This window comes from Megascapheus bottae, chromosome 19, assembly GCF_031878675.1.
Source record: "Megascapheus bottae isolate mThoBot1 chromosome 19, mThoBot2.hap1, whole genome shotgun sequence".
In the NCBI taxonomy this organism is placed as follows: Eukaryota; Metazoa; Chordata; class Mammalia; order Rodentia; family Geomyidae; genus Megascapheus; species Megascapheus bottae.
In genome coordinates this window covers 40,418,595-40,439,155 of record NC_143527.1, presented here as the reverse complement: position 1 = coordinate 40,439,155, position 20,561 = coordinate 40,418,595, and the positions used below count along the sequence as shown (strand labels likewise).

At 37.8% G+C, this 20,561-nt stretch overlaps 1 protein-coding gene across 7 annotated transcripts in view; it reads left to right on the top strand.

The window, feature by feature from the left end:
* Positions 1 to 20,561, top strand: part of Dlgap1 (DLG associated protein 1) — a 772,435-nt gene that overhangs the window by 458,385 nt on the left and 293,489 nt on the right. The window lies entirely within an intron of this gene.

Below are 20,561 nucleotides of genomic sequence, written 5' to 3'. Positions count from 1 at the left end.
GTGAGGAGTTCTTCTCCAAGCCATATGGCATGTGCCCATGAGTGCTTCGGTAGATCTGAGGGGAGTGCCTGCACCTTATTGTTTCGCATTCCCATTTGAAAGCTGTTCTTATCTGAGGCCAGCAGACTCTTTGCTGTGGGAATCATTATCTCCTGAGCACTGGCACATGTTGGGATTGCACGCACTGTCCTGCCCACTGCTGACAGATGGCAGGGAGCCCAAACCTCCCATATGCTGCTCTGTTCTCTGGGAAGGCACGGCAAGCAAATGGACTTGGCGTGTGCATCTGTGAGGGTGGGTGTCTCTGTCTTTGGGCTTGTTAGCACTCACTAGGTTCTTGCAGGGTCATCATATCCAGCCATGGACAGAGCAGAGAGCAAATGAAGCCTTCAGATGTCAGAAAGCAAGTCTCTCCCTGTCTTTGGGGGATTTTTGCTTGCTTCCATGAGCAGAGATGATGGAGATTTCGTGTAGCAGACATCTCTAAACTATTGTTACTACCTTGGATATCTCACTACAGTATACAGTAGAGAATTCAGTTTTTATGACTGATTCTCTTTCAGGGTCTCAGACTAGAGTCTGTTCTTTCCTAAAGGCAATAAATTGTTTTTCAGAGACATGCTCCCAACAATAAAAAGCATGCCACCTTTTCGTCCAAAGATAACTAAGATGCCATAATTAGTGCTATTCTCTTTGTTTTATCATTTCTTCCTCTCTTTGATCATTAATTTAAAAAAAAACAAAAAACAAAAAAAAAGCTTAGTTGAGTTTGAAATTCTCCAAGTCTACAAAAGTAATTTCCAGGATCAGGACCAATTGAATAGTTGAATCTCACCTGTGACAGAATCCAATTCTGCAAAGCCTTTTCATTTGCAGTAATCAGATTTTAATCTTTTCCTGTTTTAGTTTTCTCAATTACTTTTCCAAGTCATCACTAGACTACTCAATCCTTAAACTTTACTGTGTGGACTATCTTGTTTATGTCCTGGGTCACTTACAACTTTACATTTCCATGAGATTCACTGAAAAAGGATTTTAGCTATAGGTCAAGAAATGTGGACTTCATGTTTTCTCTTTCTCCTGTCAAATCTGAGCTTCTTAAGATCAACCTAAAATACAATGATTATAAGTCTTTTAAAGATCTAACTTGATTAGAAAATGAGCAAAACAACTGTATAGACTTTTTCTCAGAAGAAAATAATCAAATGGCCAGCAAGTAAGTGGAAAAAACATTCAACCTTACTAATCATCATGGAAATAAAAAGTAAAGCTACAATGAGATATCACTTCACAACAGACAGAATGGCTATTCTTCAAAAAGGCAAAAGTACCAAAGACCCAGAGAAAAGGAAACCCTTGTATGTAAATTAATGGTCATTATAGAAAATGTTATAAAAAATTAAATAATTAAATACCTACCATATATCCATCAATTCTATTTTCCTGTCTTTTTTTCTTTTGTCAGTCATAGGGCTTGAACTCAGGGCTCACTTTCAGCCACAGTTCCCCTTCCAATTTTCTGGTGATTAGAGATAAGAATCCCACAGGAGTTTCTTCCATCCTCAGATCTCAGCCTTTTCAGTAGTTAGGATCTCATGCATGAGCACCAGCCCCCAGCCTATTTTTCAATATATATCCAAATTTCAAGATATCAAAATATTAAAGAAATAAGGAATCTGCAGCCTGTGCTTTTTGCAACGCATAATGGAATTTTCCAAACTAATTGATAGCAAAGATATTGAGTCAATCTAATAGTACATCCATCTATGGATACATAGGTAAAGAAATGTAAAACAGGCCAGAAATGTGGCATAGTGGTAGGGTGCTCACCTAGCATGCCTGAAGCCCTGGGTTCAATTCCTCGGTACCACATACACAGAAAAAGCCAGAAGTGAAACTGTGGTTCAAGTGGCATAGTGCTAGCCTTGAGCAAAAAGTGTCCAAGGACAGTGCCCAGGCCCTGAGTTCAAACCCCAGGACTGGCAGGAAAATAAATGTGAAACACACATACACATAGAATGATATGCAGTCTTTTTTCTCTCATAACATGGATGAACCTGGAGAACATTCTGCTAACTCAAATAACCCAGGCACACCAAGAGACATATTGCATAATCTCACTGATGTGTGGGCTCTGTTGGGCTCTCCCTGAGCAGAGTGTTCAGTACTGGTTACCAGGCAGAGAGAGAGGGATGGAGATACTAGTGACAAGGATGTCAGGCAGGATGAATAAGTTCTGATCCATTTTAGAGCATGCGGGCTGTAGTTAATAATGGGTTGTATAGTTGAACATCTTAAGAGAATAGTTGTCATGTGCTTTCAACACAAAAAGTAAAGTAAAATTAATAAGATTAGCTAAGGACCAGTGGAGAGAGGAAGTCACAGTAACAATGAGAAGGGCTTTTAATTAAGACTGAGCTGTTAAGTTGTTATAAAAGTAAAATAAAATTATTTTTCAGCTCAAGTTAACAATGGGTTTCCATTGGCTTCTATTCTTTCAATTTCTCTTCCAAGGAAAATTATCTTTGTATAATATTTTAAACAAATAAGACATGTGATTGTAGATTAAGGGGGGTTGATTAATTTCAGTCACAGGAAGCAAACTGAAGCATGAATTGGGTTTAAAGAGGGATACTAACAAGAATTAGAAGTATAAAATATTTTTCTTATTTCAGTTGAGATTTGACTTATTTCAAAACTTTTATCTAAGTCCAAAAGTATTTATATTGCTGTCCCAGACTTATAAAATTTGACTGTTTCTCCATACAAAAGACAAAGGCCTCATATCTAAAATATATCAACAGCTCAAAAAATTGAATCATCCCAAAACTAATCTCCAAAGAAACAACCATCCCATTAAAAGATGGGCCAAAGATTTAAAGAGAGTCTTCTCTGAAGAAGAAATAAGAATGGCCTAGACACATGAAGAAATGCTCAACATCTCTGGTCATAAAAGAAATGCAAATTAAAACAACTCTAAGATTCCACCTCACTCCAGTTAGAATGGCCAGGATCAAGAAATCTAATAACAACAGATGCTGGAAGGGATGTGGCCAGGAGGGATCACTGCTACACTGTTGGTGGGAGTGCAAAGTCGTCCAACCACTATGGAAAGCAGTGTGGCAGTTCCTCAAAAGACTAAATATAGAGCTCCCCGATGACCCAGCAATGCCACTACTTGGCATTTACTCAACCGTCCAGAAACAAAGACATACTAAAGCCACTAGCACAACGATGTTCATTGTAGCACTATTTACCATAGCAAAGATATGGAACCAACCCAGATGCCCCTCAATTGATGAGTGGATCAACAAGATGTAGTATTTATATACAGTGGAATACTATGCTGCCATCAGAAAAAATGATATTGCCCTATTTGTAAGGAAGTGGAAAGACTTAGAAAAACATCATATTAAGTAAAGTAAGCCAGACTCAAAGGAACATAGGCTCAATGGTTTCCCTCATCTGACATAATCAGTAGAAACCTTGGGCTCTACTAGCAGAGATTCACAATAGAACAAAACCTAGTTAAATAAGGCCATATAGTATGACACTAAATGTAAGGACCTCCAGGATAAAGAAACAAAAGCCATATAGTGAGTGATTGTTGTCCTTAACGTACTATGTTATCTCTTATCTCTTTTACTATCCCTTGGTTATCTCATATTGTTACAATATTTCACCTTGTTATCTGATATATTTTATATACGCTTAATTGGTTATTTGAAATAGGAGAGGGTAGGGGGGAAATCAAGTTGTTGGGGGAAGGGGGGAATGGGAACCATGACATGAGAAAGGGTATCAATATTTGTGAATGTACCTTGTATCTGGTGAATATAATGTAACCCTTCTATTAGTTACAATAAAAATATATGAAAAAAATCATTGTACTCTACTGCACAGATTGTTTTGGGTCAAGAACTGCTCAGATATAAACTATAAACTTATATGACTTTAATAAATCACAAATCTAACCCTATCTCAGAATATTCGAGAAGCAAAGAAACAGAGACAAAAGTGGGGAGACTTGGCCACTTCACAGACCCAGCCTTCACTAAGTAATCAGGGGTCAGAATGCTCCCAGGCACCCAGCTTCCTGAAGCACAGTGCCTTTCTGTTAGAGTCCTTTCATCTCCCTAGAGCACAGATGTCACGCTGTATACTTACTTTATGTGCTCGAATGAATAAGCCTCCTACACCCAACCTTGTGGGAGGCTCTGCCTCCCCAACTAGATTGTGAGGCCCTAGATTGAGAAGGAAAGAACTACTTATTCATCCACATTCCCTCCACAGCACATACATAATACGGCGCTTTTATATGTTGCTCAGGCAACAGTTTGGGGAATTTGTGTGTGTGTGTGTGTGTGTGTGTGTGTGTGTGTGTGTGCGCTTGTTTGTCTTAATTTTATTTATGAGCTTTAGCTGTACAAAGGGGATTCAACAGACATGCTCAACATGTCAGATTGTGAGTACAGTACACTTTGGTCATTGTCACTTGTTCCACCATTGTCTACGCCACCTGTCCCCCCTCAATTTAGTTGTAGATGTGAACTGAAGTTGTCCCACCTAAAGGACTACAACATAATAGGGAATAGGATTAGAGTCTTAGTTTAATAGAGTTCCGATATCCATACAAAACAGATGATCAGGTAGCAACCTTCTTTCCAAAGTATAAATGAGCCCAGGGGAAATAAATGTTAGGTTGTTAATTGAGGCATTAAAAATATATCAGTGGTTTCCAAACACTAGTTCTTAGCAGAGTGAATCACTTAACAGTTTCCGATTCAACAGGTCTGGGTTTGAGAATTTGCATCGTAACAAATTTCTGAGTGGTGTTCATGCTGTAGGTCCAGCTGGAAAATCGACTACTGTTGGCCTTTTACTGTGCTAAGTTAATTTGACCTTAAGTTAAGTTTCAGGCTCAGGTACACACACATCCTTCAGCAAATCAGTACATATAATCAGCTTAGAACAGAGGGAAGCTCTGTGATTCACGGGAGGGAATCAAGTCTTTATTTCAGTTCCTGTTAAATAACTCACAAGAGGATCCATCAATCAACTCACTGGGAAAGGGACTTGGGCTTACGTTCTGTAGAACTGAAATTTTGTGTAATTGCTTGTGATGTAATTCAGTTTGCTGTCACATTCCACGTGTCTACTCACAATTAGAAATAGTCAAAGAAAGGTTATTCTAAATGTTCTACTGACAAGATTTATGGACTCTACCTCTCCTGGTAAAACAAAACATCTAAAACAAAATTCTATGATGAAAGGGAAAAGGAAAAAACAAGCTTTTAATAAGGATCCACTCGTGTGCTTCTTCAAATAGTTCCTACCTTTATCTCTTTCACTCGCCTTCAGAAAAAAGTTTTCTTTTAGAATTATGTGTGTGTGTGTGAATCAAATCATTCAACAAATTTTGATTGCAAACTTGCTAATAAGCCAATGACTCTACTACAAATAATCAAATATGAGAAAGCTTCAACTTTCACCCTAAAGGGCTCATAGGTGGCACAAAGTAGGTGCTGAGTAAACTTGTGGTTGTCAAGAACCTGATCAACACTTGTTACCCAAAATATTCTAACAGATGTGCTCTATTTAGATTCATCTAAGGCTTTCTCAGCTCAAAGCTGAAGAAACCCTAGAGTGTTTAAATGTCTTATCCTTGAAAAAATCATGGGTCAAGACTGAGATTCGGACTCATGCCTACCAAGCAAATGCGTCTTGATTTTGTAAATCTCAGCCCACCTCTACCCAGCCTTCACTGGTGGTGTTCCTTTTTTAGACACTATTGATGTCATCCGAAAGATTCCTATTCTAATTTTCTTCAACATTTTCATATATTTAGAACATGAGGTATCCCTTCCCAGCCCTTTATTCTATCCAGGAGAGGAGATGAGTCACTCCATTGAAGCTTGCTACAAATACAGCTCCATAATCAACACCCTTGGGAGCTGAAAAAGCATCCACTAGCAGATGGTACTAGTCACTGATGCTGCCCTTGTTCCAAGCATTTTTAGGTTTAATTATTCTACAAAGAAGATTCCACAAAGAAGATTTTAAAACTTTGTCCCCCATGTTGCCACTTATTCAAACGTTTGTGTTTCATTCTATCTAAATGGCTATCCAATCTGAATTTGATTTAAGGAAGAGATAGGTTTTAATGGTTGAAACTTGATTTAAAAAAACATGGGAAGGGGCATCAATGTTCAAAAAGTAATGTTCCCACTACCTGATGAATGTAACCGTAATCCCTCTGTATATCACCTCGACAATAAAATACAATTAAAAAAAATGTTCAAAGAACCACTGTGCTTGAATTCCCCTAAATCACTAAATTTCTCTCTACCAATTTCCCATCATTCCTCAGTGGATCATACTAACATAGAATTTGCCAGTAATTGTATTTTTATCTTCACTTCTTTGAAATTAGAGATGTGAGGGAGAATCTGTCCCCAAGTATAATAAGGTAACAACTCTAAATGGTTTCTTTCATGTCTTTAGCATTTGCATAACTATGTGCTAATGCATGTGCCACTGAAAAGAGATCTTAATTATTCCTCAGTATTACCAAGGAGTACTAGATGGCTGACAACATTCATTCATTTTTATAATGTATTCACTTGTGTAAGTTTTTGCCATTTAAAAAGTATCTGAAGAATACTTTTGATTCCTATGCCATCAAGAAGCACAATCCCAGGAATTTCTTTCTGAAGTCATTAGAATTAACAGAGAAGAAGAAAGAAAGCCAGGCACTGTGACATACCCCTGTAATTCTAGCACATATGAAGCAGCGACAAGCCAGCCTACACTATTCGGTGAAACCCTGTCTCAAAAAAGGAAGGAAGGAAGGAAGGGAGGGAGAGAGGGAGGAATGAGGTCCAGTTTTATCTATGTGCACCTTGAAATTAAATTGGTTTGAAAATCTGTGTTTAATACAATGGAGAATCATCAAGAATTGAGCATATATATGGTCTTTCCTGTTCACAGGTTTTTACCGTCTGTTCCCTGTTACTCACTGAAAGAAAAGAGAGAGATATTTAACATCTTAACATTCAAAGTTTTTCTTTAATTTGACAGTCAATTAAAAGTGATTGTCTCTACTTTAAAATCAAAATCAAGCAAAGATTCTTAGAAGTCAAAAGAGGTTCCTACTATTCTTATTTATTCCCTGTTTTCACAGTGCTGAATCAATGACAAGAGTTGTAGTATTCGCTAGTCAGTCTTTTTAGGAAGATCCTGAGAAAACTGTAGTTACTTGTTCATCAATGGTCAATCCATACGTACTGTGACCAATGGCATTAATAGGATCCAGAATGTTAACAAAGGAAGTTTTAACTCGATTACTAGGCAGGAATGAAAATCTGAACTGCTTCCCAATCCCTTGTTTCTGTCATTACATTGTTTCCAATAAGAAAACTTGCATAGTAAAAACCTATAGACATGAATGTCTTTCTTGCCTGTTCATAAGACTCACACGTGGGGAGGGCAGGCACTACCTTTGGCATTGTGTATCTCCTGTAGTAAAAGGCTAAGCGTGACAATTCCCAATGACTTTAAATATGGAATTATCACTGTCACTGAGATTTCCCAGGGTATGTTTTTATATACTATTATCATATAGGTCTGTCTGTCTGTCTGAGAGCTTGAACTTGCTTTATTGCTTAAGTCTGCTGCTCTACTACTGGAGCCTTCACTTCCAGCTTTTTTGGTGATTAATTGGATGTAAGAGTCTTAGGGAATTTTCTGCTTTGGTAAGAACTATAATCTCAACCTCCTGAGTAGCTTGAATTATAGGCATGAGACACAAGCACTTGACAAGTACCATGATTTTATGTAGTATACTTTGTCTCTACGGATGCCAGAAATTCAGGTTAGGCTTGCCTCCATGTAAACTGCCTTGCCCACCAGAACTGTGAAGAACAAGATAAATGAGGCTTGCTGGGCTGTGATTTAAGCATTTTAAAACCTGAGATACGTGACTGGTGTTTGCATATTTATATGAATAGTTGTGTCATCATTTATACCAGCAATTTCAGAAGTATGCTGTTCCTAGCATGATGCTTCAAAGAGAATTTTGCAAATTTTTTATTTCATGTAGCTTATTAAAAGTTCATTCTAATTAACTTAAAGTTTGGTGTTAAATCCCAATATCATGTTAAAGGATAATTTCTTTAAAAAATATATACATGTATACACATATTATATGTATATGTAAGTTAACCTAAATGCTTACTTCTCTTAAAAATGCCAAGCAAGAGCATAGAGAATATGCAATAAGATATACATACATACATACATACATATCAATGAAAATTCTCTATAGCAGTAACTCCCATCACAACCAAATTGAGTATTTTGATACTACATATCACCAGATTTTCAAGAATGAAGACCAGAAACCTGCAATTTTTCAAGAAACTTGGTGAGAATCCTAAATCATAGCCAGCCAAAGTTAGAAGACTAAAAATACCTATATTTATACACTGTTTTTGAAATGCAGAGTGTGTAGTTTTATTTCCATATAGCAATTACATTTAAACAGCATATCATGAGGGTCTTTATTACTGCTTCCTAAATATGTCACATTCCCCATCTCTGATATCCCTCTTCTCCATGGCACTGTCTCTGTGGATTGTGTTTGTCTCATTTTGCCCCTCAGCCAAGTGAACAGAGAATTATGTCTGATTCTGTGTTCTGTACAATGCCTAGAACATTGGCGCTGAATATGTGTTAAAAAAAATGCCAGCAGGAACTGCATGATGGTCTCATCATAATAAAAATTCTTTCGATATAGGTAGTGCAAGTTTAAAATTGTAGCTTCAAATCATATGTGGAGTAGCAGATCATTTTACTATCTACAACTAAAATTAAATTTAGCTATTGACATACCATTTCCAACTAATCATTTTTTTTTGCCAGTCCTGAGGCTTGAACTCAGGGCCTGGACACAGTCCTTGGGCTTTCTCAAAGCTAGGGCTCTATCTCACCACTTCCAGCTTTTTCTGTGCATGTGATATCGAGAAACAACCCAGGGCTTCATGCATGCTAGGGAAGCACTCTACCACTAGGCCAAACTCACAGCCCCCAATTCCAGATAATCTTGATGCTGTGAAGGTGACAGGTCTTTGTGCAGGGTTGTCTCTTAGATAGGAACCGATCAAGCTGAATTGCTGGTAGAAGATTCTATCAGCATCCAGAGTGAGGGCTCTTCCTCTCAGCTTGTGCTCAGATGCTGGGCAACAGTATTTGTTGAGAGGTGACCTGAGCTTCCAACTTTGTTCATCCAAGAAGCGAACTCACCTGTGTCTGCTTGCCTGGCTCTTCCTTCCCTTTGGTTCTTTCTGCATTTATATATCTGCGCCAAAGTCATTGCCCCTCTTCCTTTCCCAGCTCTTTAAAATCATTCATCCTCAAAATCAGTCCCAGACTCTCACAATGATAGCCCAATTATGCCTAAATATGAGGTTTCCATTCTTGACTTGCTGTCTTTTCAAGTGCAAATTCAAGTAAGAGATCTGTAATGTCCCCCAGACCTGAGCATTTCAATTGCCACACCAGGTTTAACAACAGTAGCACATAAGATGAGACTTTCTGACCACAGTAGTCATAATTTGTACATTAATCTACACTCAAGGGTCAAGGAAGAATTTAGTGTTCATGGCCCACATTTTTGTTTTAAATAGGACATAGTAGGGTGAGATAAAATAGCATCATATAGCATAGAATACCATAGAAGTAATTGCCATAAACTCAATAGAATCAAATATATTGTTCTATATATTTAAATCTGGATAAGGAAGTAAACTATATTTTACTGTACTTTTTACTCAAATCAATAAACTGACATGTTGCATTGAAACCCTTCATACATCTATTAGAGAATAATTTTTAAAAAGCATAAAAAACAAAATAAATCAATGACAAAATAATGAGGCAACAGATATATTCACTGGCTTCACTGAATCTTTCTAGAGCACATATATAGATCAAAATATTGCATCATATCTTGTCAATATACATAGTAATTACTGATTTTTAAAAAGTCAATTTTTTGCCAGTCCTGGCTTAAACTCAGGACCTGAGCACAGTCCTCGGTCTTTCTCAAGGCTAGAGCTCTACCACTTGAGCCACAGCACCACTCCCAGTTTTTATCTGTGTATGTGGTACTGAGGAGTCGAACCCAGGTCTTTGTGCATGCTTGGCAAGCACTCTACCACTAGGCCAAACTCCTGGCCTGAAAGTCAGTTTTTTAAAAGTGCATCAGAAACCCTGGTCTCTTGTGTTATCCCCTTTAAACTCTTCAAATCTTTCAAAAAGAGGTTTTTGATTTGTTTTGTTTTAAATTTAATTATTGAGGCAATGTACAGAGAGGGGTTACAGTTACAGTCCTCAGGTAGTGGGTGCATTACTTCTCACACAACGATACCCCTTCTCATCTTTTTATCCCCCTTTTCTCCAACCACTCCCTCCCAGTCATCTTCTTTTCCCACTTCCCTTCTCTATTTCAAATAAACAAATAAATGGATACAATATACCAGGTAACAAAGTCAGATATAGTAACCACATGAGATAACTGTAAGGAGAAAAAAGAAAAAACATAGTACATTAGGAACAACAATCACAAAGATAAACCTCCTGTTTTCATGTCCTAGAGTTCATTTCATTCAGTCTCATCCTTTGTGGCCATATGTACATAGCTTTTGAGCAACTGTGATCCTATGCCAGGAGAGTCCTAGATATATTCTAATTATTACAAATGAGGGAAACCATGGAGCCTATGTTCCTTTGGGTCTGGCTTACTTCATTTTTTTCCCAAGCCTTTCCATTTCCTTATGAATGGGGTGGGAGGTGATGTCATTCTTTCTGATGGCAGAATAGAGTTCCATTGTGTATAAGTACCACATCTTCTTGATCCGATCATCTACTGAGGGGCATCTGGGTTGATTTCATATCTTAGCTATGGTAAATAATGCTTCAGTAAACATCTTTGTGCTAGTGACTTTAGGATGTCCTTGTTCTGGACATTTGGGTAAATGCCAAGGATTGGAATTGCTGGGTCATAGGGGAAATCCATGTTTAGTCTTTTGAGGAATTGCCATACTGCTTTCCAGAGTGGTTGAATGAGTTTACACTTCCACCAACAGTGTAGTAGCCTTCCCTTCTGGCTGCATCCCTGTCAGCATCTGTTATTAGATTTCCTGATAATGGCCATTCTAATTAGAGTGAGGTGGAATCTTAGAGTTGTTTTGATTTGCATTACTTGCATGGCCAGAGATGTCAAGTGTTTCCTCATGTATCTATAAGCCATTCTTATTTCTTTTTCAGAGAAGTCTCTCTAAGTCTATGGCCTATCTTTTAATGGCATGGTTGTTTCTTTGAAGATTTGTTTTGGAGAAATTCATTTTTTCAGCTGTAGATATATTTTAGATATGAGGCCTTTGTCTGTTGTATGGTTAATGAAGATCTTCTCCCACTCTGTGGGCTTTCTATTTAACTTGCTAGCTATGCCCTTTGCCACAGAGAAGCTCTGCAGTTTAATGCCATCTCATTTGTCCAAACTTTCTTTAATTTGTTGTATTTCTAGGCCTTTATTAAGAAAGTTTCTATTTGTGCCAAGGAGTCCTAGTGTGTCTCCTATTTCTTCCTGTAAAGTTTTCAAGGTATCTGCTTTTACCCTAATGAATCTCTGAATTTCTTAGTGAATCAGCACTCCTCCGGTCTCAATCTGCCTGTCCTCTGGTTAATTTTGTAAGGTACGCTGAATTCTGCATACCGTGGGGAAAGTCCAGATGCTCATCACTGATCACTGTTTTCTCTTATTCCTTTGTGTCCTCACTGTCCTGGGACAATGAGCTCTGTCCTCCCATCTAGTTCTAATAGTAAAGTGTGTAGTAAATGCAGAAAAGTGGAAAACAACTCAACATATGCAGTCACAATGGAACATGGATCCTTTGACCATGTGTCAAGTATTGTTATGTGTTTAGACACATACTGACAATTACTCTGAACTGTTTGACTTGTTTATACTACTAATCACCTATTCATAAAATACTTCCCTTAAACATTTCTTTTTAATTTAAAACATATAATATAAACTTGCCTATTGATTGTCTCATGGAGGAACAAAGCTCCTTTATTTAATTTTGTTTTTAGAAAAAAATATATATATATAGTTAGGCCTGTAATCCTAGCTATTCAGAAGGCTGAATTATGAGGAGGAAGGTTTGAAGCTAACCCAAGTAGGAAAGTCTGTGAGATTCTTATCTACAGTTAGCCACCAAAAAAAAGCCCAAAGTGGCTCAAATAGTAAAGCACCAGTCTTGAGTTGAAAAAGCCAAGCAAGAGTGGAGTTCCTCCTTAAAGTCCTGTGTAGTCTTCCTCATTTCATTCAGCTAAAACACTGACAAAGCACCTGCTGCATGTCCGTGTTTTCCAAACATCTTTACTAAAGCAGGACCGTCATGATTTTGGCCTTTTCTACTTATATTGGTATAATCTTTAGTATTTTCTTACTTAATATTTCTGACAAGTAAAATCAGTTTAATTAAAGTGCATTTCCTGTTTAGAAAGCAAGTTAGCATCATTTATATGATCATATGCACATGGCTATTGAGCCCTTGCAATTGTCTCCAAAGAATACCTCCTTTGTTCTCACTATATGAATGTTTGGACTGATGCTTAATCAGTCATGTCCAGGTGTAATTATTTATCTCTTACTATACATTGGGTTTACTTAGTTATTACAAATGAGCTCCAAAAAAGGGAAGCAAGAAATATTTATTGTAATGCAGAACTTTGTTCTTTTTCCCCTTTTTCTTTGGTTTATTTCCTTCTGTCACTGTTTTCATTTTGGTACCCTTTGTCTTGTATATAAGTATCTGATTTGGGGAGGGGAAGAGGAAGTACAGAAACAGTGTTACAAAGGGTGAATCAATTCAGCAGTAAAGCCCACTAGAAACTATTTTGGAAATGAACTATATGACTTGAAGGGAGGGAAGTTGGGAGGGGAAAACTGGGAGAGAATAAGTAATGAGGTGATACTGTTCAAAAGGAAACGTATTCATTACCTGACTTACATTACTACCCTCTCTGCGTATTGCCTTTTGCAATAAAATGTTGTGTTTAAAAAAAATAAGTTAACACATGAAGAAATGCTTGACATCTCTGGCTATAAAAGAAATGCAAATCAAAACAACTCTAAGATTCTACCTCACTCTAACTAGAATGGCCAGGATCAGGAAATCTAATAACAACAGATGCTGACAGGGATGCAGCCAGAAAGGAAGGCTACTACACTGTTGGTGGGAGTGCAAACTCATTCAACCACTGTGGAAAGCAGTATGGCAATTCCTCAAAAGACTAAACATAGAGCTCCCCTATAACCCAGTAATTCCATTCCTTGGCACTTACCCAACAGTCTAGAAACAAGGACATCCTAAAGTCACTAGCACAAAGATGTTCACTGCAGCATTATTTACCACAACTAAGATATGGAACCAACCCAGATGCTCCTCAGTAGATGAATGGATCAAGAAGATGTGGTACTTAATATACAATGGAGCTCTATTCTGCCATCAGAAAGAATGACATCGCCCCCCCCCATTCATAAGGAAATGGAAAGGCTTGGAAAAAAAATCATATTAAGTGAAGTAAGCCAGACCCAAAGGAACATAGGCTCCATGGTTTCCTTCATTTGTAATAATTAGGATATATGTAGGACTCTCCTGGAAGAGGCTCACAACAGCTCAAAAACTGTGTACATATGGTCATACAGGATGAAACTAAATGAAAGGATCTCTAGGATATAGAAACAAGAGCTTTATTTTTGTGATTGTTGTTCTTAATGTGCTGTTATTTCTCTTCCCTTCCCCCCCCTTATGGTTAATCTCATATTGTTACTGTATCTGACTTGGTTATCTGGTATATTGTATATACATTTATTTGTTTATTTGAAATAGGAAAGGGAAGGGGGAAAACAAGATGATTGGGAGGGGCGGTAGGAGGAAAAGGGGAATAAAAACATGAGAAGGGGTATCAATGTTGGAGAAGTAATACATCTACAACCTGACAAATATAACTAACCCCTTTGTACATTATTCTGACAATAAAAAATATATAGGTATATATAAGTTAATCACTTCTAATTAACTTGCCATTTGAAATGGAAGCTAACATTAAAAATAAGTACAGAAAAGCAAAAGAGCTTATTTACTTCAGGTAGCTACTAAAACCTATTGGAAGTGCTAAGGATATATTCAAACAAGACTATTTATGAACAATGATTTTGTTTCTGCTTTGACTAAGCTAGAAGAATTAGAAAGTATTTCAAATGGAAATAGCTTGCTCCCCATGAATTTCAGAGGTGATACATAGGTTCTTCACTGTGAGGCAACTACCTTGCTGGGAATTGGGAATACAATGATGAGCTTCATTCTGTTCTTCAAGAGCTAGTCTAGACAGGAGTCAAATTAATGAAAATTATGTAGACACATAAACACATAAATGTCAGTACACAGGAGACATCTTAGGATTCTGATGGCCACTTCTGTATTTGAGGTTCTCTTATTAGACTTATTTCAAGTTTCATTATTACTTGAGAATAAAAGTCTAGCTCTACTGGATCTATAGCTAAAATTTAATTCAATTCTTATTCTGTATGGGCTGCTTTCTTCTCATTGTTTATTCTTATGTGCAAGCCAAAAAAAAACCTTCATTTTTGTAGAAAAACAAATAGAATATTTCTAGGTTGAACAGAAATCCTAGCAGTGAGAACAGCAAAGGAGACATAAAAAAACAAAATTCCTGGGGTCAGGAGTTTGGCCTACTGGTAGAGTGCTCGCATAACATGCAACCAAGACCCGGGTTTGATTCCTTGGTACTACATACACAGAAAAAAGCCAGAAGTGGTACTGTTGCCCAAGGACAGTGCCCAGGCCCTGATTTCAAGGCCCAGGACTGGCAAAAACAAAAAACAAAAAAAAACCACTTTCTTACAGGAAGATCTGGGAGGCTATTTGGCAGGAAGGCCATTCACCAGGCAAAAGAAATGAGTACCATCCACAGTCATAAAGGACAAAAGACAGTGTGGGTAAGAAAAACTCGCAGTCATCTGAAAGGAGTAGCCTAGTGTTTGAGCAATCCACAGAAGAGAGGAGGCTGGAGGTATCCTAGCAAAGCCTGTGAGGCTGTGCGGGCCAGGCAAAGGTCTTGGCTTTTAAGCTGATACCGTGTTGTGCAGAAAAGAGATCTAATCAAATCAGATGCTGGAAAGATAATGCTGGAGGAATGCAAAAGATGAGGGGAAATAAGGAAGGCAGGGAGCCTTTATGCTATTTTCGAATATCTTTTTCCTTGCCTTCTTTTGTGTCTATCAGTATCTGTACACCAAAATGGGGTGTCGTCAACAGGATGCTCTCATATCTTATCTCACAAAGTCATGTATGGAGCATCCTGGATCCCTACAAAGGAAGAGGGAGGAAGAAGATGCAGGAGTCTCCTACAAAGTCATAATTCCTTTCTCTTAAATCTTGAAATACCCACTGCAGTTTGGTTATGAGACATGTAAGTAGACCAGGATGGAGATGAGTCTTTCTGTCTCCTTTTATATTATTCACTCTGTATTCAGTGAGCACTTACTCTTGTGCCTGGCATCATTCTAGTTATCAAGCAAACAAACCACTTAAAGAGTTCTCATTTACAGGAAAGACAAAATAATGAGCAAGTAACTGCTTTTCAGTGAGATAAGTGTTTATAAGGTGCTAAAATGATATTACCTAAGATCTAGTGTACTGATATACAGGAATTTGCATACAGAAAGTAGAGATAATGAAGGCTCCTCAGAAGGGCTACCCTGGATTTGATAAAGACTAACTGGTACCTATAGAAGAAGTTACTCAGTCTTTCAGTAATACCCAGAGGAGGAAAACACATTGAGTTGCCTATACCAGTTTCCTTCTCTTTCCTCTTTTGCAGTTCTCCAATCAACCTCTCCTAGCAAAACCTAGATACATGAGGCCATATAGGATGAGGCTAAATGAAAGGACTTACAAGATATAGAAACAGTAGCCATATACGGTGTGACTGTTGTTCTAATGTACTATGTTATTTCTCATTTCTTTTGTTGTCCCTTGGTTATCTTATATTGTTACAGTATCTTACCTTGTTGTCTGATATATTGTATAGATGCTTATTTGTTTATTTGAAATAGGATAGAGAAAGGTGAAAACAAGATGGGAGGAAAGGATGGGGGAGGGAAATGGGGACAAAAACATGAGAAGGGGTAGCAATGATTGTTAAGTATGCACCTTCTATCTGATGAATATAATGTAACCCTTCTATTAATTGCAATTAAAAAATCCTTTAAAAATTTAGCAGTTTAATCTCATACTGTGACTGTTTGAGCCCTTGCCAAGTTCATAGGCTACAGAAAGACATTTTACCAGGTGCCTGTAGCTCGTTCCTCTAATCCTCCTTACTTAGGTGCTGAGATCTGGAGAATGATTGTTTGAAGCCAGCTTTCACAGAAAAGTCTGCCAGATTTTATCTCCAAAATAGCCCACAAAAAATCCAGACTGGAAAAACATTTTTTTCTACATTTAGTTTGCTTTTTCCCTTCTTCCTTCCTTTCTTCCTGCCTCCTTCCCTCCTTCCTTCCTTCCCTTTTTTCTTTCCCTCCCTCCCTCCCTCCCTCTCTGCTGGTCCTGGGGTATGAACTTGTGGCCTCGATGCTGTGTTCAAGGCTAGTGCTCTACCATTTAAGTCATACTCCACTGCCAGCTTTTTACTGATTAGAGTCTCACAGAATTTTTTCTCAAATGGGCTGGCTTCCAACCAAACTTCTCACATCTTAGTCTCCTTCAGTAGCTAGGATTACAAGCCTGAGCCAACAACTCCTGGTTGCCTGTTTTTTGTTGTTGTTTTGTTTTGTACTTGTTTTTATTTTTAATTTCACTTAGTTTTGAATTGACTGAAAGGTTTGTACACATGCAATGATTCAGAGAAAATTCCAGGGTCAGAAAATTAACTCTAGTTAGAGAGTTTATACTAAACAATTCTAAAAGGATTTCTTAATCTGAAGGACAAAGAACAATGGTCAGCTTTAAAATAAATGATATTGCTAGGACTATATGGCAAGGGTCTTTGCAAGCCACCTCTTGCAATATAGAGAACTGGATTTATCTAAACTTGAGCAGAAAATGACATAGACAGAGAAGAAACCCCATTTCCAGTTAATGATGAATGACAGTGGAATCTCATTGAACCTGGACACGTAGTATAAAGAATTTCAAATTTTGAATCTCATTTCCTAAACATCTGAAAGGTTTCGTCCACTCTGAATTCAATATTTTCCTGCAAGCAACATCCTTGTAATATCTCTGTTGACTCTTCTGACCTGACTTACATGCTAACTGTGATCTTGTCACCCACATTAGGGCCAGTCCTGATGGCACATGCCCAGATCTGCTCTGTTGGAATTTCAAGCTACCTGTTTTTTCAGCTAGAAAGTGAAACTTACAATCCTACATAAATGGAGTCTAAGAAAGGTCTTGGCTAGAGGAAGCAGTGGTCTTTGGCAGCCAGAAGAAAAGCAAAGTGGCTGCCCTGGAGACCCATGGTACAGCCTGACCATTGATGACAACCTAACAGTATTGCCTTGGGGTCATCCCACTTCCTATTTCCTTTGCATGACTTGCAGGTGTTTCCTTAGCACTGTAGATACGGAGGCCTGCCTGAACTATGAGGGTTTCCCCCCAATGTAGGCAGGGGGGTAAAAGTGGCCATGTGAAAATTGAAAGCTTTGAGTTAAACTCAGAGGTGTAGACAGAGAGTAGTATGTGTGAATTGCCCAACATTTTCTCAATGCTTTGCAGTTTTTACTTAAAATGGCCTTTCCCAAAGTGGAGTGGCATACCTTCCCACAATGTGCATGTCCCTGGACTACGTATCTTTGTTATTTCAGTTACTGTCTTAGTAGATAATTACAATGATGAATAATTGTAGTTCCCTTTAATGTTGGAATATGTTCTTTCTCTCCAGTGTCTTTGTATTGAACTTATAAAATCTATTTAAACGAAAATGCATTCTTTGACAGCAAAGGAATAATAGCAAAGCCTCAGGCTACTGCATCATCCAACATCACCTCCCTTGACATTTAAGGATTATTCTGTACACAATTCATGCTCTCATACACTATAGCCTGGGTGACATCCCCAAGCCATGTTGGATGGCAAAATGAAACTTGCCATTGTTGATGTGGTGATATGTAATGTGAATTGTGGAATGTCATTCCTGGATTAAATACTGGTGAAGTATTAAACTCTATTCCTCAGTGTCCTCCCCCGGGAAACAAAGCTAATAAGAATGCCTCTTTACAGAGCTCTTACAATAATTCAATGGAGTTACACATATAAGGACTTGGGATTGAATATGTCACAAAGATACATCTATTTTCCTAATATACATTGGAATATGCTACTAGATTTTGCTAGCCTTCTTTATTTTTGTGACCTTCTTCCAATACCTTTCTAAGATTCACAATGCATCCAATTCAGCAAATAATTTTTAAACAACTACTTATGGAAAGCATTTAATACGTCTCCTCCCACCAAACTTTAGGAAGCAGTTACTACCACAGTATGCATGTGTTTACCAGTTCCTAAAGTAAAAAAATGTAATTTTCCATGAAGGTATGGACTTTTGAGTTGTAGAAGAGATCTTTCCTCTCTAAAATTTTATCTGTCACTTACTAAAAGTGCAATAAGAACTTTTTGAAGAATAACAGGACTATATAAATGCTATCACTGTTACTAACTTTTGTAGAGGAGTTATTGCCTAACTTTAAACCAAGGTTAAAAATTTAGAATATGCAGACCTAGGTGGTGGAGAGAAAAAAGCATAAGGAATTGTGTCTTAGACTTAGCAGCATTCCCAGGCTGACATCTTTGGCTTGTACAAAGTTTCAGAATTAGGAGCAAAATTTCAGGACCATTCATCCCTACCTGATATTACACACCCCAGAGAGTAGCTTATTGATCAGTCTATGAAATTCTTATTAAATGTTTAGTCTGGATAACACTTTCTGTATTAAAAGAAGGTGATTGAATAACTTATTACCTATTTTTTCATATATTTTTTATTGTTGAATAACTTATTACATATTTAAGGACACTCAAAGTGAGGAAGTTAAAGCCTCCAAACCTTCTGTAATGTCAGTTAGCTGACATCGCACATTGTGCAGGTACACTGGCTGTTCATGCAAAGGAGTTTACTTGGGAGAGCCAAACCACCAGCCCGCACCAGATGTGGGAGTGCAGGGCCTGCGCCAGATGGAAATGTTAGAGAAAGAACTTATGGGGAGAGAGGTTTTATAGGGGAGGACCAGGAGGAGGTGTGACCACAGCAGATGCAGATGTGACCTCAGAGCCCCGAAAACCTCTCACTGTCCCTAGGTGTGCCAGTTACCTGGATCACAGTTGCTGGATAGGAACTTCTAAGTAAGGCCATGTGCTTGTTCAGAGGACGGATAACAAGAGGAAGGGGACATTTTTCGTGGGCTGACCTAACATTAGGCATATATTAAATCATTACACTTTTGCTAAAAATAGGTATCATTAAAATGATTAAACAGCAAACTAAACTTTCACATAGTGAGAATAAAGGAGGATGTTCTTAGGTGATGATCAAGGACTCAATAGCTATGTGCATAAGATCATATAAAATGAACAAATACTTAACTAACAAACTAAATGAATAAATAATAATACTAGTAAATGGGGGATGTAACCCAGTAGTGCAGTACTTACCTACTGTGCCAAGGACTAAATTACATCCCCATCTAAAAAGGCATAAGAAAATTAAATGCATTCTTTTTATTTTATCAAATAAAAAGTAGTAATAGTCTCTCTTTCTGTCTCTCTGCCTCTTTCTCTGTCTCTCTCCCAGTGTTTTGAAACAAGATCTCACTATACAGTATAGACTTCAAAACTTGTGATGCTTCTACCTCAGGATTTTGTTTTTAATTGCTTTAACAATAGATATTTTTTTCAAAGCCCCAGAAGACTGTGCCTTCTCTGGTTAGAGGTCATTTCTGCTGTGCTAGTCCCCTGGAGCTCTTTTGAAAAGGTCTGATAGGCAGGGAGAGTATACATTTTAAGTTTCACACACCTGGCCTCACATCCTAGTTTAGCTGCTTAGTAGTTGAGTACCATGGCCAAGTTATCTAATTTCCATAAACTTCTGTTTCCTGAACTTTGGAAAGAGTAGAAATCATGCCAAACTTGCAAGGGTTAAATGGAGTGCATGTTGCACAATGGAGTCTATAACATAACAAAGCTTTTATTTTTCTGGATTGGAAAAATACCAGTCATTTAATTCTATAATTAAGTGACCTGAAAGTCCACTCTAGAAAGAGAAAAGATCTTTTATGGCATCTCTGCCTTTAGAGATGTACAGGAAATTGGTGGGGTGTTCTACAAAAGTTTTCCATTGTGATGTTTCCATTGTAGTGCAAGTACTTCTACCTACTGAAGAAGCTGCAGGGACAGAATACAACTCCCCTG